Below are 16,217 nucleotides of genomic sequence, written 5' to 3' on the forward strand. Positions count from 1 at the left end.
AATCCTCCGTTGGAAATGCTCTTTTTGATTTCACCGTGATTATAAGCTGTATTGTCCGGTTTGATCGTTTTGTGGGAGCGCATTGATATTCAGGTCATTGTTGTGACATTTATATTACAGAGGTGGTTGCGGTGATCATTTAACGCTGGTAATGAGCGGTTTGAAGAGAACAGCTGTGCACCAACAGGTTACAGGGATTTCTTTCATTCAGCACCCTGGACAGCTCCTATATTTACAGTTACAGATCTGTTAGACATATATATGTGCACATAAAACATGAGAGAGACTTCTGTCTGTCTGTTTTTCATGATCTAGCTGTCTGTCTGTCTGTCTGTTTGTTTGTTCTTGTCATGGTTTGCTGATACAAGTTTTTATGTGTGAACATGATTTATTTAGTTGTTGGCTCAGAAAATGGAGGGGATCCTTCAAAGTGGAGTTTCTTTCACACTGAAAAAAAAATATTCAAAGATGATTCCTTGGATTTACAATTTTTTTAAGTTAAGTGGTTGCAAACAATTTATTTGGACTGAATTTAAACAAATTAAATTCAACATTAATAAATTTAATTTGTTTCTTTAAATTCAACAATTTTGCAAACATTTATTTTAGTGCAGGCAAAGTGTCAGAAATTCAGTTTTAAAGCTTAGAAAAAGGTTTTTTGGTTTGTTTTTATATGATCTTGTCTAAGATTAAAAAGATTCATCAATCTATTGCTAGTGCAACTATATTGCAATAAAAGCAAGTGTTCTTTCTCTCAGAGTTAAATCGATAGATCACCCAAGAAATAACATTTACATACACTGAAAATAATGATTCAAAGATGATTTCTTGAATTATTTTAAGTTAACTGGTTGCAAACAATTTTTTTGACTGACTTTAAACAAACAAATTAAGTTGAACATTACTTAATTTAATTTGTTTGTTTAAATTTAGCCCATATTAATTCTTTGCAGCTACTTAACGTGAAAAAAAAAGAAAAAAAAGGAGGGGATCCTTTAAAGTTGAGTTTCTTTCACACTGAAAAAAAATATTCAAAGATGATTCCTTGGATTTGCAAAAAAATCTTTTAACAAGCAGTTGTAAACTATTTATTTGGGCTGAATTTAAACAAACAAATGAAGTTGAACATTACTAAATTTGATTTGTTTATTTAAATTCAACACATATATTGTTTGCAACAATTTGCTTACATCTTTTTTTAAGTGCATCAAAGTGTCAGAAATTCTAAAAAGCTTTAAAGCTTCAGAAAATATGTTTTTGGTTTGTTTTCATTTGATTTTGTCTAAGATTAAAGCAATTTATCAACTTATTGCTAGTGCAACTATTGAAATTAAAGCAAATGTTCTTTCTCTCAAAGTTAAATCAATATTTCACCCAATAAGGAACATTTACGGACACAGAAAATAATGATTCAAAAAGGATTTCTTAGATTTTGGTTGCAAAAAATTTATTTGGTCTGAATTTAAACAATTTAAGATGACATCACTAAATTTAGTTTGTTTGTTTAAATTCAGTTCATATAAATTGTTCGCAACCGATTAACATAAAAAAAAATGGAGGAGATCCTTCAAAGTTTGTTTCACACTGAAAAAAATATATTCAAAGACGATTCCTTGGATTTACAATTTGTTTTTCACGTTAAGTGGCTGTAAACAATTTATTTGGGCTGAATTTAAACAAACAAATGAAGTTGAACATTACTAAATTTAATTTAATTTGTTTAAATTCAACACATTTCAATTGTTCGCAATAATTTTGCATACATCTTTTTTAGTGCAGGCAAAGTGTCAGAAATTTAGTTTTAAAGCTTCGGAAAATGTGTTTTTTGGTTTGTTTTCATTTGATTTTGTCTAAAATTAAAGCAATTCATCAACTTATTGTTAAGGCAACTATTGCAATTAAAGCAAATGTCCGTTCTCTGAAAGTTAAATCGATAGATCATCCAAGAATTAACATTTACGTACACTGAAAATAATGATTCAAAGATGATTCCTTGGATTTACATTTTTTTTCACATTAAGTGGTTGTAAATAATTTATTTGGGCTGAATTTAAACAAATTAAATTGAACATTACTAAATTTAATTCGTTTGTTTAAAATCAGCTCAAATAAATTATTCACAACCACTTAATGTAAAAAAAGTCGTTTCAATCCAACCTCAAGTGGTTCCATACGTTTATAAGTTTCTTTATTCTGTTGATCACAGAAGATATCCTGAAAAATGTTAGAAATCTGTAACCATGACTTCAAATGGAAAAAATATATAACAGGGAAGTCAATCACTGTAAAAACTGCAGGGTTCTACACAATTCCTTCATGTTGTCCCAACACTAATCGATTAAGTTTTGGTGAAGTTTTTTCCTCGCCACTGTCGCCACTGGCTTGCATGGTTCGGGATCTGTAGAGCTGCGCGTCGATGGATTGCTCTTCAGTGTTTGGACTCTCAGTAGTGACTAGTAAATCACACTAAACTGAGCTAAACTGAACTGAACTTAAACACTGAAAACTGAACTACACTGTTTCAATTTACTATGATCTTCTATGTGAAGCTGCTTTGACGCAATCTACATTGTAAAAGCGCTATACAAATAAAGGTGAATTTAATTGAATTAAATTAAGTTAACTTCATTGTTTTTACAATTTTAAATGAATTGAACCTAAAATAATTACGTTTTCCTAAAAAATGCTCAAGAATTTTTTTAAATGAGTAGTGTAAACAAGCCGCACAAATCATTTTGATGATTTGATGGTGATAGGTTTCTAACATTTCTCAAAATAACTTCTTTTGTGTTCAACAGAATAAACTAACTAGCGAAGAGTAACAGAATTTTCAGTTTTGCGTGAACTATCCCTTTAAGTTACTAAATTCTAAATTTCAAAGCTAAGCATATGAATCGGCTTTATTTCACAAATATTTTATGTGACGTTCTTGTGATGTCATTTGAAACGTATCCTAAGATTTAAAAGCTCATCATTAAGTTTGCATGAGGCCGTTTTTGAGTAAAGTAGGTCAGGGCATTTGAGAATTAAGAACGACAGGGTTTGTTTGGCCCCATAATGTGAAAAAAAAAAAGACACTAGAATGGACTGACCTTGATATCCATTGAGTGTTGGTTGAATGTTGGTCGCATGGAAATGCACGCTCAGATTTAGTCTCTGCTGCAATGGGATTTTGTTGGGGGAACTGACTGTATCAGTTTAAGCGGGCTACCCGGCGCCATCTGCGGGGGCCCCACTTTTACTGAGGAATATAAATGAAGCACCTTCTGAGGCAACAATCAAAAGACGCATTGATAACCTGTGGGAGCAAAGGAGCTTCAAAAAGGAAGTGCTTGAGATCTGGAAACGAAGCTCGGGTTGAGCTGTTGCCGCTTTTGAAGTTTGTTTCTAAGGTGATTGTATTTTAATTAGCTGATGATGAATCATGGAAACAAACGATAGTTGTGTTAGATATACTGGAGTGCAGATAGAGAACGCAGAAGCTACATGGTGGATTTCTGCAGTGTTTCACAACAGTTTATTGACACGAGGGGGCAAATGGTGTTGATACAAGTTTAAAAAATTGCTGGTTAAATTCACAAACAATGAATTACATTGAATTCTTTGTGGATTTTATGAGTAATTTCTTGTGAATTTGTTTTCAAAATGTATTTGAAAAATCTTTGTTTTATATATTATATTTAATTTGAAAACCATATACAAGTACAGCATCTATGAGCACACCCCATTTTGAAAATAAATATTTTATCTATTTCTATGGGTAATATATTTGCATTTTACATCAAACAGTCTTATCAAATTTTTATCAAAATAATTATAATAAAAAATTATTTGCCCCCCCTTTGATTTTTTTTTTCTTTTTGAAATATTTCCTAGTTGTTTAACAGAGCAAGACATTTTCACAGTATATCTGAAATAAAGGCAGTTTTTAATTTTTGAAAAAACATTTTAAGGACAAAATTATTAGCCCCGTTTTCGATAGTCTACAGAACAAACCATCGTTATAGAATAACTTGCCTAATTACCCCAACCTGCCTAGTTAACCAAATTAATGCAATTAAGCCATTAAAAGACACTTTAAGCTGCATAGAAGTGTCTTGAAAATAATCTAGTCAAATATTATTTACTGTCATCATGGCAAAGAGAAAATAAATAATTTATTAAAGATAAGCTATTAAAACTATTATGTTTAGAAATGTGTTTAAAAAAAATCTTCTCTCCATAAAACAGAAATTGTGAAAAAAATAAACAGTGGGCTAATTAATCACTATATATATATCGTGCCAACGCACGCCTCCCACCAGTGCCGATATACAGCCATATCGCACTGCTACGAGTGTGATATTGCTCATAAATATATATATATATATACTGTATATATTGCATTAGTGCCCCCACCAGTGCTGATATACAGCCATATCGCACTGCTACGAGTGTGATATTGCTCATAAATATATATATATATATATATATTGCATTAGTGCCCCCACCAGTGCTGATATACAGCCATATCGCACTGCTATGAGTGTGATATTGCTCATAAATATATATATATATATATATATATATATATATATATATACTGTATATATTGCATTAGTGCCCCCACCAGTGCTGATATACAGCCATATCGCACTGCTACGAGTGTGATATTGCTCATAAATATATATATATATATATATATATATATATATATATATATATATATATATATATATTGCATTAGTGCCCCCACCAGTGCTGATATACAGCCATATCGCACTGCTACGAGTGTGATATTGCATTTATTCAACAGTTTGACGGCATAATTGTGTACATAAAAGAAAAATCAAACATGGAGAGTCGCAAAAACCCTTTTGTATGAGGAACTACTTTCTTCCGGATTCAAATCATAGGCTGACAGTTAAACAGTTGAGCGTGCATCTTTTAAAATTTAGATCTGTAGTGTCTGCTTTTTGCTGGTTGTATGTGGGCGGAGTAATACACATAGGGTACAGAGGCTGTAGGAGTTCTGATATTGCAGAATATCGCATGGCTAACAGCCAATCAGGTTTTTGAGAACCAGACAGAACTGTTGTATATATATATGTGTATGTATATATATATATATATATATATATATATATATATATATATATATATATATATATATATATATATATATATATATATATATGTATGGGATGCAACAATACAGTTAGCCTAAAAACGGTACAATACATTCCTTTTTTATCACGGTTTTCGGTTCGGTACGATTGTGGCTGATGGCTGTGTTTTTCTTTTGTTATTCTTTGCTTAAGCAATAGGAACAGTAGGGGGTTAAGGAGGGGGAAAAATAAAAAGCGATTTATTGCAATACTCTTTTATTTTACTTCAAAGCCAAGAAAAGTACACTAGTTTCTTGCTACCCATATGAAACACACCTGAACCAATTAATTAGGACCTGAACACCCCGTGATAATTACAGGCAGGTGTGTTTGATATGGGTTGCAACTGAAATCTGCAGGAAGGTGGATCTCCAGGAACAGGGTTGGCCACCCCTGTTCTAGGCTATTGTATAAAAAATTAAAACTGAAATCTCACAGCTGCTGGTAGCCCATGTACAATCTGAGGAACACATACATTCCTACATTTTGAAAGTAAACATGTGAAGTTAATAAACATACATTGACTATTTCAAATAAACCGCGCCCTCTAATTTTAGAGCATATTGATTGAGGCACACACAAACAGTCAACTCGGAGAGATAGAAAATGCACACAAATTATTTAAATGTAAAACTGAAAAAAAAAAAAAAAAACGCAATCCACAAGTACGTATTCAACCGTGGATGTTGTACCGAATGGTTCAATATTATATTGAGAATTGTGGCATCCCTAATATATATATTTATATATATATATATACATTTATATATATATATATATATACATATATATATATATATATATATATATATATATATATATATATATATATATATATATATACTGTATATATATATATATATATATATATATAGACACACACAATACAGTGTATTTCGAGACGTCCTGAGCAATAATCAGCTCCATGTTTTGGGCTTGAGCGCCTCCAAGTGCTGTTTACTGCAACTTCAGCAGCTCTGTGCACGTGAACAAAAGTGCCAGTCTGATTGGTGGAGAAGGTCTTGATGCACCACGTCAACACAAAAAAACAAGCATGAGGCGTTTCTCAAGATATTACGCTTTTACGGCAGGCGTTGGTGTGCACATCACATTCCCGCCCTTTATTTAGTCACGAGGCATTAAACATTGATGGAAAATGCAAGCAAGAAGTGTCCCGGTGTGCACAGGCCTTAAGAATAACATTTGTTAATAGTCATGATTTTAATAAACCTCCCTCAAAACAAAAAATCCAGACACATTATGGTAATGAGAATTTTAAGAGAAATGTGCCTAATTCCCATGAACATACAGCAATTCTAATAGTCCTAAAACAGGCTTCATTTTGCTTAATCTAAAATAAAACTCGTATTCCCTTTCCTTTTAACATTACAGTGAAACATGACATATAAATGATACAAGCCTGTACAAATTTTTACTTGCTCACTAAAATGGTCTGGGCTCCCTGTTTTAAAAAAAGACGATAATACAGACACGTTGACATGAAATAGTCCGTCTATTCATATCAAATGAATGAAAGAAAAAAAAGAAAAAAAAGCATCAAATCCCTCATTGCTCTATAGAAACACTGAGGGTTTAGTTTTTGAATAGAGCTTAAATAGTTTTATTTAAAATCAGCCCTTTTACTATATAATCAGCAAATGTATCCCACAATGTAATGTAATAAAGGGCTGACTTACCCTGGTGCTGTACTTTAATTGGAAATGTGCCCATGTCAAGTCCTGTCGGTATGCTAATGGTAAGGTTTCTAGGTCAAAACCAGCACTATAGAGTCTTCTGATGGATAAAGTTCATCTGAAGAAGCTGCAGGGCGTAATGCGCCATAGTGCGTTATTATGTTATGGATATATAGACAGTCGATTCAGATTTTATGTTTGGTTTAAACTGATATTAGCCTCAGATTCTTGAGGCAAATACCGTAATTTTACCTGTTTTACTGCAAGCTCTGGAAATAGCAATTTACTTTGAATTGAATTAAACCGAATGAATCAGGTTTAATTAAGGTTTTCATTTTTGTTCTCAGGTTTTTTTTTTTTATGTTTCTCAAAGGTTAATGAGTGGAAGTAAGTCAAAATAATGTTACACTGAAAAAAATTGATTCATTGGATTTACTAAATTTTTAAAGGTAACTGGTTGTAAACAATTTATGGGCTGAATAAAAACAAACAAAAAAACTAATTCGATTTAGTAATGTTCAACATTATTTGTTTGTTGAAATTCACCCCATATACTCTATCTGACTAAAGTCTTGTCGTTGATCTCAGTTGTAAGAGCTGCAAATAATAACTTGACTTCTAGTAGATCATTTGAAAAAAAAGGTAGATTTTTCAGATGAATCATCTGTTGAACTGCATCTCAATCATCACAAATACAGCAGAAGACCTATTGGAATTCACATGAACCCAAGATTCTCACAGAAATCAGTCAAGTTTGGTGAAGGAAAAAATCATGGTATTGAAGGCATTGAAGATAAATCCAAATAATCTTGATGAACACTGGGTCATTTGAGTCATTGCAGAGATGTATGGATGCAGTCCTCCAAGCTCATTGGAGTCAAACACAATATTAATTATTTTGCCACTGCACCATTACTTTATATTATATAGTTTACATTACTTCTGTTAAGTGACAAGACTTTTGTCTGAGCAAAGTCAGACCTGTTCTAATTAAATAATTAAAAATCAAGGCATGATCATATTTCATAAAGGTAAAATAAGTGTAATCTAGAGGCCTATGCCTTTCATATAAGCCACTTCTGATACCAAATGATCAACTAGAAGTCAAATTACTATTTGTTGTTCCTAAAACTTGGATAGGTGACAAGACTTTTGTCAGGAAGTGTAAATCGTTTGCAACCAGTTACCCTAAAAACATTTAGTGAATCCAATGAACCATTTTTTTTCAATGTATTATGTTGTGATATGACTATATAGAAACCATTTTATCTATATTACCTCAGATTCTGGAAATAGCAATATACTTCGAATTTAATTGAACCGAAAAATTTTTGTTTAATTAAGAGTTTAATGCAAAATATATGCAATTAAGCAAGGGCGTAGAATTGGCATGGATGGAGGGGAAATGTCACCACCAATATCCACCAATTACTAAAATGTCCCCACCAATAGTTTAATCGCCTTCAAACTAAAATAATGCTGTCAACCCTTAGTAACCAAGATGTGCTCAAAGAGTTAAATCCATAGACATATATAATACAATATAATACATAATAGGTATAAAATGGTTACATTTCAACACATACCTCTCTAAATGTCTGTACCGTCATACTCCTCAAACCCAGAGTACAGTAAAATCCTGTAAATTAACTTTTTGCAGCAAAGGACGTGGTTCATTAATTGTTTTTTGTATCATTAAGTGTTTAAATGTTTTTAAAAGCACGAAACAGAACTTGTGCTGTTTAGTAGCCTACATGCACTCTAGGGATGTATGTCATCACCAATACTAAGAGCAAATCTACGCCCTTGGAATTAAGTCAATTTCGCTTAAAGTAAAAGTTATGGATGGATGTAAAAGTACCAGCACTGAAAGTATCCATTCTTTTAAACTGATATATACATGTATTATATCATATAGCACCAACTGTTCTGGCATATGTTTTACACAGCAGATGCCATTCCAGCTGCAACCTAGTACTGGGAAACACCAAGGGCTCTATTTTGACGATCCATGCACATAGTCCAAAGCGCATGGTGCAAACGCATCAGAATCCACTTTTGTTTTTTTTTGTAAAATTCCTCTTCGTGCCTTGCCACATGGTCTTACGGGGTTGAGCTTATTCTCTTAATGAGTTATAGGTGTGTTATGACTGCCAATCAGAGTCCTATCTTCCATTCCTCTTAAGAGTCAGTTGCGTCATGCTATGGTGCATTTGCTATTTACATGGCGACTTTGTAATTGGAAAAACTGAGCACTTCACTATAAATACACCAATAAAACAGTTAAACAGCATCTACAGCGTGAGAATGAGAGATGAGCCTCCTTATTATTTACTTTAGCTTTTACTCTTGTAGATAGGGAAACGTGTTGTACGCACAGACATCTATTAGCCTATACATAATTATTTTCGTTTATTAAGCGCAAAGATTTGTTTCAAAACTATTGCCTTGCTAGTGCATTGCGCTGAGTGTATGATAGGGCTCCATGTATTTAATATTTCTGTTTTCAGTTTTGTAAATAAATTTTCTGATTTTTGCAGTATTTTGGTTGTCGTTTTGCTATTTTGCCACCAACTCACCACAGAATGTAATCACATCAAATGTTACCTCTTTTAAACCCTAGAGCCAAACTTGAAAGTCGTAACAATGCCCAACATATGTGGTTATTTTCTATTTATATCTCTTTTGAAACATAGTATAAATCGCAAAAATCCAGACTTTTCTCGATATCTCTCATTCAGTTTTTTACGTCCTGCCCTCCACCTGAATTTCGCATGTCACCAGAACCAAATGATTAAAAACAACCCATACACACTCATACACTACGGCCAATTTAGTTTATCCAATTCACCTAAAGCACATGTGTTTGGACTGTGGGGGAGACCGGAGCACCCGGAGGAAACCCACGCCAACAACGTAAAGACATGCTCCACACAGAAACACCAAATGACCCAACTGGGACTTGAACCAGTGACTTCTAATGAAAAGTCTAAACTTTACAGTTTTTATAACTAATTTCCATCAAAGTTTTCAGTTTACTCCCAAGACTAAGTGCAAGATAAGTTCAAATCCTGAATTAAATGAGAGTTAAATATCTCATTAAAAAGATCACATCATGAAATAATCATCTGGTAGCTGTGGGAAGTTAAAGCGGAGGCACAGATCTCACTTTGTTTTTTTTACCCTTGGTGTCTGTTTCTCAAGGCGGTAAAAAACAAAGCTACATATAGTTGAATGGCAGCAGCAGTGGTGTGAAAACAGCGCGACGCCACAACGCCACTCTTTTCAACACCGTCGTGCAGATTTCGTCTGCCACCACAAGAATCCACATTATTCCAACATGAAATATTGAACACTTTCAATCCGTGAACAAAATTCCTTTGATCCTCCTTTTTTTTTCTAGGTCACATAAAAAACCTACATGCCACAAATTCCTTACCAACACGTCTATTTTTAGATCCAAATTTAATTACGATTTCCTCTCTTCGGAAGCCTATATTTGCACACATAATGCTAGTAACCATTGTATTTTGAGACTGAAGTTTTGGATACACTCCACAAAACATAATCCTCAACCTGCTGCATAGCACACTTGAATAGATCCCAGCTGCAGAAATGTAAAGGTTCACATAATATCATGAAATGAAATCTGTCAGACATCCTCCCCTTATTTTTTCCCCAGGAATATGAGTAGATATGGAGATGGAAATTGAAATATGGCAGAAAGATTGTAAATGGAAAATGTCCTGTCCTATTAAAAGTGTGTACGGTTCTTGTCATGTGTGAGATTCTCCAAGGGCTAAGGGAATATGTGAAAAATAGATGTATGGAGGTGTCGGAGAGTCTGATTTGACATATATTACATGAAAAGACTGTCACTGCCGCTGTCATCATCGTATTTGGCTTTATATAAAATGTCTCTGTTATTGTAATCTATCTCAGGCAATGTGATTACTTAGTTCAGCCGTGTGACTTCATGCATACTGACTCTGGCTCAGAACTGTTCAGTGGCAACTTGGCATTGGCATCCTCGCTATGATTAAATTTTGTAAGTAAATAATTTGAAATATTGAAAAAAATATATATAAATAAATAAAGAATAAACATGTGACACTCTGATGCGCTAATAAGTACAATTATTAAATAAAAATAAATATCCTAAAATAGCAATTGTTTTACCTGTCATAATCGGTTTTGAAAATGGCAGTTCTATGTGAATTAATCAGGGTTGTTTATTTTAAGACAATATTTTAGTTTTTGTAAATAATAATATCAAAATTTGATTTTATAAGTTGTAATAATTTGAGTACATTCATCCATCCATCTATCTTTGTATCCACTTATCCTCATGCATTCATCAATCCATCCATCTGTCTGTCTGTCTGTCCGTCCGTCCGTCCATCCATCCATCCATCCATCCATCCATCCATCCATCCATCCATCCATCCATCCATCCATCCATCCATCCATCCATCCATCCATCCATCAATGTGTAACCATCTCACTATCTATCTTTCCATCTGTGCATCAATCCATCTGTATGTACAGTATATCCATTCATTATCCATCCATCCATCCATCCATCCATCCATCCATCCATCCATCCATCCATCCATCCATCCATCCATTCATCTGTATATTAATTTGTCTATCCACCTAACCATCTGTGCATCCATCCATCTATATGTACAGTATATCCATCCATCACTCCATCCATCCATCCATCCATCCATCACTCCATCCATCCATCCATCCATCCATCCATCAATGTGTATCAATCTCACTATCTATCTTTCCATCTGTGCATCAATCCATCTGTATGTACAGTATATCCATTCATTATCCATCCATCCATCCATCCATCCATCAATGTGTAACCATCTCACTATCTATCTTTCCATCTGTGCATCAATCCATCTGTATGTACAGTATATTCATTTATTATCCATCCATCCATCCATCCATTCATCTGTATATTAATTTGTCTATCCACCTAACCATCTGTGCATCCATCCATCTATATGTACAGTATATCCATCCATCACTCCATCCATCCATCCATCCATCCATCCATCCATCCATCCATCCATCCATCCATCCATCCATCCATCCATCAATGTGTATCCATCTCACTATCTATCTTTCCATCTGTGCATCAATCCATCTGTATGTACAGTATATCCATTCATTATCCATCCATCCATCCATCCATCCATCCATCCATCCATCCATCCATCCATCTGTATATTAATTTGTCTGTCCACCTAATCATTTGTGCATCTATCCATCTATATGTACAGTATATCCATCCATCACTCCGTCCATCCATCCATCCATCCATCCATCCATCCATCCATCCATCCGTTTATATGTATATCCATCTGTCCATCCAACTGTTTATCCATCTATCTATCAGTGCATCCGTCCATCCATCCATCCATCCATCCATCCATCCATCCATCCATCCATCCATCCATCCATCCATCCATCCATTCATCCATCCATCCATCCATCCATCCATCCGTCCGTCTGTCCATCCATCCATCCATTCATCCATCCATCCATCCATCCCTCCCTCCCTCCATCCATCCATCCATCCATCCATCCATTCATCCATCCATCCATCCATCCATTCTTATGCATACCCATCTGTGCATCCACCCATCTGTATGTACAGTATATCCTTCCATTATCCATCCATCCATCCATTCATCTATGTGTATGTATATCAATCTATCTAGCCATCTATCCATCTGGTCATCTATCTATCCATCCATCCATCCATCCATCCATCCATCCATCCATCCGTCTGTCCGTCCATCCATCCATCTATCTGTATGTATAGTATATCTGTATGTATATCATCTGTCTTTCCATCCATCATCTATCCATTCATCCATTCATCCATCCATCCATTCATCAATCTATTTGTGTCCATTAATCATCCGTCTGTTTATCCATCCATCCATCCATCCATCCATCCATCCATCCATCCATCCATCCATCCATCCATCCATCCATCCATCCATCCATCCATCTGTATGTATAATATATCTGCATGTATATCCCTCTGTCTTTCCATCCATCCATCCGTCCGTCCATCCATCCATCCATCCATCCATCCATCCATCCATCCATCCATCCATCCATCCATCCGTCCATATGTATATCCATCTGTCCATCCAACTGTTTATCCCTCTATCTATCAGTGCATCCATCCATCAGTCTGTCCGTCCATCCATCCATCCATCCATCCATCCATCCATCCATCCATCCATCCGTCCATCCATCTGTCTGTCCATCCATCTATCTCTATGTATAGTATATCTGTATGTATATCATCTGTCTTTCCATCCATCCATCCATCCATCCATCCATCCATCCATCCATCCATCCATCTATTCATCCATCCATCCATCAATCTATCTGTATCCATTAATCCATTCATCCATCTGTTCATCCATTCATCCATCCATCCATCCATCTGTATGTATAATATATCTGCATGTATCCCTCTGTCTTTCCATCCATCCATCCATCCATCCATCCATCCATCCATCCATCCATCCATCCATCCATCTATCCATCCATCTACAGTATCTGTCTGTCTATGTTATTTATACCATCTCAAACAAAAGAATTTTAAAAATAAATTGGAGCAGAAAGGACATCAGCAGAAGAGGCCAGCCCTTAAAAGTAAAAAATACAGCATCTTAGGAGGCATTATAATGATCAGTCTACCTGTTGGAGCAGCTGTTGTGTCACTAGCCTGCCTGCGGAGTCTAAAAATGCTATCTACGTAGGCAGCACACGAGATTTACACAGCCATTTACAGGCTCTTTATGGAATCTGACAGTTTGGCCTGCATTTTAACGGTGGATTTTAAAGTGTTTTATCTTTTATTTTGATTTGCAACCAATTATAGTACTTCCCTGGTCGGCTGTATGGTTAGTTAAGCTCGGCACAATGTTTTGATTGTTACTACACACTTGACAGTAGGGTCATTACACATGTTAAAAGCACCCATTTTTGTAGGAAAACCTTTGAAATTAGTCATTTAGCTGTTGATTACAGGCACTTTGCATGCGTTTTCCCTCGATCAAACTTAAAGGTATCAAGTATAATAAAAAAAAGGGGATCAAAACTGCTTTTTATGTGTTCCACAGGGACCACAATGCAAATGCAACACTTCCAAACCACTATTTCACAGTTGGCCTGCGTGATTTCTCACAGTGATCATCCGTTCCTACTTTTTTTTTTTTTTTTGATTCAGAACGTACTTGGTTAACACTTGTAAGTGCGCGGAACTAGAGGAAGTCAGTGTACACTTGTTCACGCACACAAAACACTCTACGACTGCTGTCCCAGCCGGCGGGTTTGCAAATTACCATCAACAGCATGTATGTACCAGGACCCCAGATGGGACGTGCTTTAAACACACTTCATTTTCACAGCCGAAAGTTTCCCAGATTTGCATGCTGTATGGCACTTTGGGCTTCTCGCCAGTACAAAAGAGAACGTTCGAGGTTACTAAAGTAACCCTTCGTTCCCCGAGGAGGGGAACGGAAGCACTATAAGTGGATTTGATTGTAAAATCCACGCATTGGGAGGTTCGGTTCAGAAGCTACTCGTCTGAAAGAGTATTGAACGGGCCAATTAAGAATGAATTGGCAGCGCAAGCCTGCGCAGGTGAGCGGCATAAGCAATCAACTGAGTATATAAGCTCACCTGGCGCAGCAGACGCTATCCTTTTTAAGCTGAAGAGACTTTCAACAGCTAAGGGACAGTCATTATGGCGACGGAGTATAGTGCTTCCGTTCCCCTCCTCGGGGAACGAAGGGTTACTTTAGTAACCTCGAACGTTCCCCTTCGGGGGGAACTTCAGCACTATAAGTGGATTTGATTGTAAAATCCACGCATTGGGAGCCCATTGAAAGCGCCATAATGACTGCACCTTACCAACACCCCCGATGAGGAGATAGTCAAGCAAGCGTGACGCACCCACATCATGGGGGGCGCGGTCCTCCAACGTGTCCCTGGCCCTAATTTATCCTACTTCAACAGAAGTTTTACGGATTTATATATATTTTTTGGGAAGTCGTGAGCATCTAGATAATTCTAGGAAAATACGACAGTACGTTGGGAAGCGTGCAATCCCGATAGGGAGGACGCTGCGGAGGCCATCCGTTACCCAAGGGGGGATAGATGGCAGAATTTACATATGGACTAGCCCTAAAAAGGGGGAGTACGCATAGCAAAAGAGTGGTTAGCGGGGAGGGAAGACACGGGTCCGCCCAGGGGGGGGGGGACTTAACCGTGGCTGAATAAGCATATGGGATCGCCTAGTGGGGACCACGCATAGCAGGCACCTTTACCCAAAACGCGGGCTGACCAGCGGGCAGACCTACAACGTAGTGGGCCAGCAAGTGACTCCTCCGCTGAGTCAGTGCTGGGGGCCACGGAGGAATCTGCAGGGCTCACCTGACGGGGAACTTTACTGACAGATAAAAAGGCGCACGTATCTCCGTGTTAGGGAAAATGGCGCAGCAAGCGTGTTTCAACACCCTACCGAATTGTTTCCTCAATCACCAAGGGTTACCTAATACCCTTGAGGAAACCGGCTCCACTCGCAGATTGTAAAACCTTGCAAATGTGTTGGGTGTCACCCAGCCCGCAGCTCTACAGATGTCTGTTAGAGGGGCGCCGCGTGCGCGCGCTCGAGAGGATGCGAAGCTCCGAGTGGAGTGCGCACGCGCTCTCGGGGGACGCGGCTCATCTCGGCTCTGATAGTGAAAGAAAGGCATCCACAATCTAGTGGGAACTTATTTCGGTACGGCACTTCCCTGCTGCCGACCGCTATAACAGACGAAGAGCTGCTCAGATGATCTAAACTCTGAGTGCGGTCCGGATAATACGCAAAACGCGAACTGGACAATAAATAAGGGCTGGGTCTGCCTCCTCCGAGGGCAGCGCTTGCAGGCTCACTACCTCGTATTAAAACGGAGTGGTAGGAACCTTGGGCACATATCGCGGGCGGGGTCTCATACGTGAGAGAAGCCAGCCCAATTACAGGCACGAGTCACTGACCGAAAAATGCCTCCGGGTCCCCGACCCTCTAATCGATATCAACGCGACCAGCAGAGCTGTCTTCAGGGACAGAAAGATACTGAGTCGAGGATCGAAGGGATCTGACGCGGCTTGTGTAGCGAGGGCGAGATCCTAAGAGGGCATGAGAGGGGGCGGGGTGGATTAATTCGCTTAACGCCCCTGAGGAACCGGATGATGAGGTTATGCGTTCCCACGGTGCTGCCAGCCACCGCGTTATGAGAGCGGAGATGGCAGCCACGTAACCTTGAGTGTGGAGGGCGACAGCCTG

General features: G+C 37.1%; 1 protein-coding gene and 1 long non-coding RNA gene across 6 annotated transcripts in view; one reads left to right on the forward strand and one right to left on the reverse strand.

The window, feature by feature from the left end:
* Positions 1 to 16,217, reverse strand: part of LOC147835935 (uncharacterized) — a 379,840-nt gene that overhangs the window by 43,297 nt on the left and 320,326 nt on the right. The gene's annotated exons all lie outside the window — the stretch shown is intronic.
* Positions 1 to 16,217, forward strand: part of ntrk3b (neurotrophic tyrosine kinase, receptor, type 3b) — a 296,050-nt gene that overhangs the window by 900 nt on the left and 278,933 nt on the right. The gene's annotated exons all lie outside the window — the stretch shown is intronic.

This window comes from Danio rerio, chromosome 7 (genome assembly GCF_052040795.2).
Source record: "Danio rerio strain M-AB ecotype USA chromosome 7, GRCz13ab, whole genome shotgun sequence".
In the NCBI taxonomy this organism is placed as follows: Eukaryota; Metazoa; Chordata; class Actinopteri; order Cypriniformes; family Danionidae; genus Danio; species Danio rerio.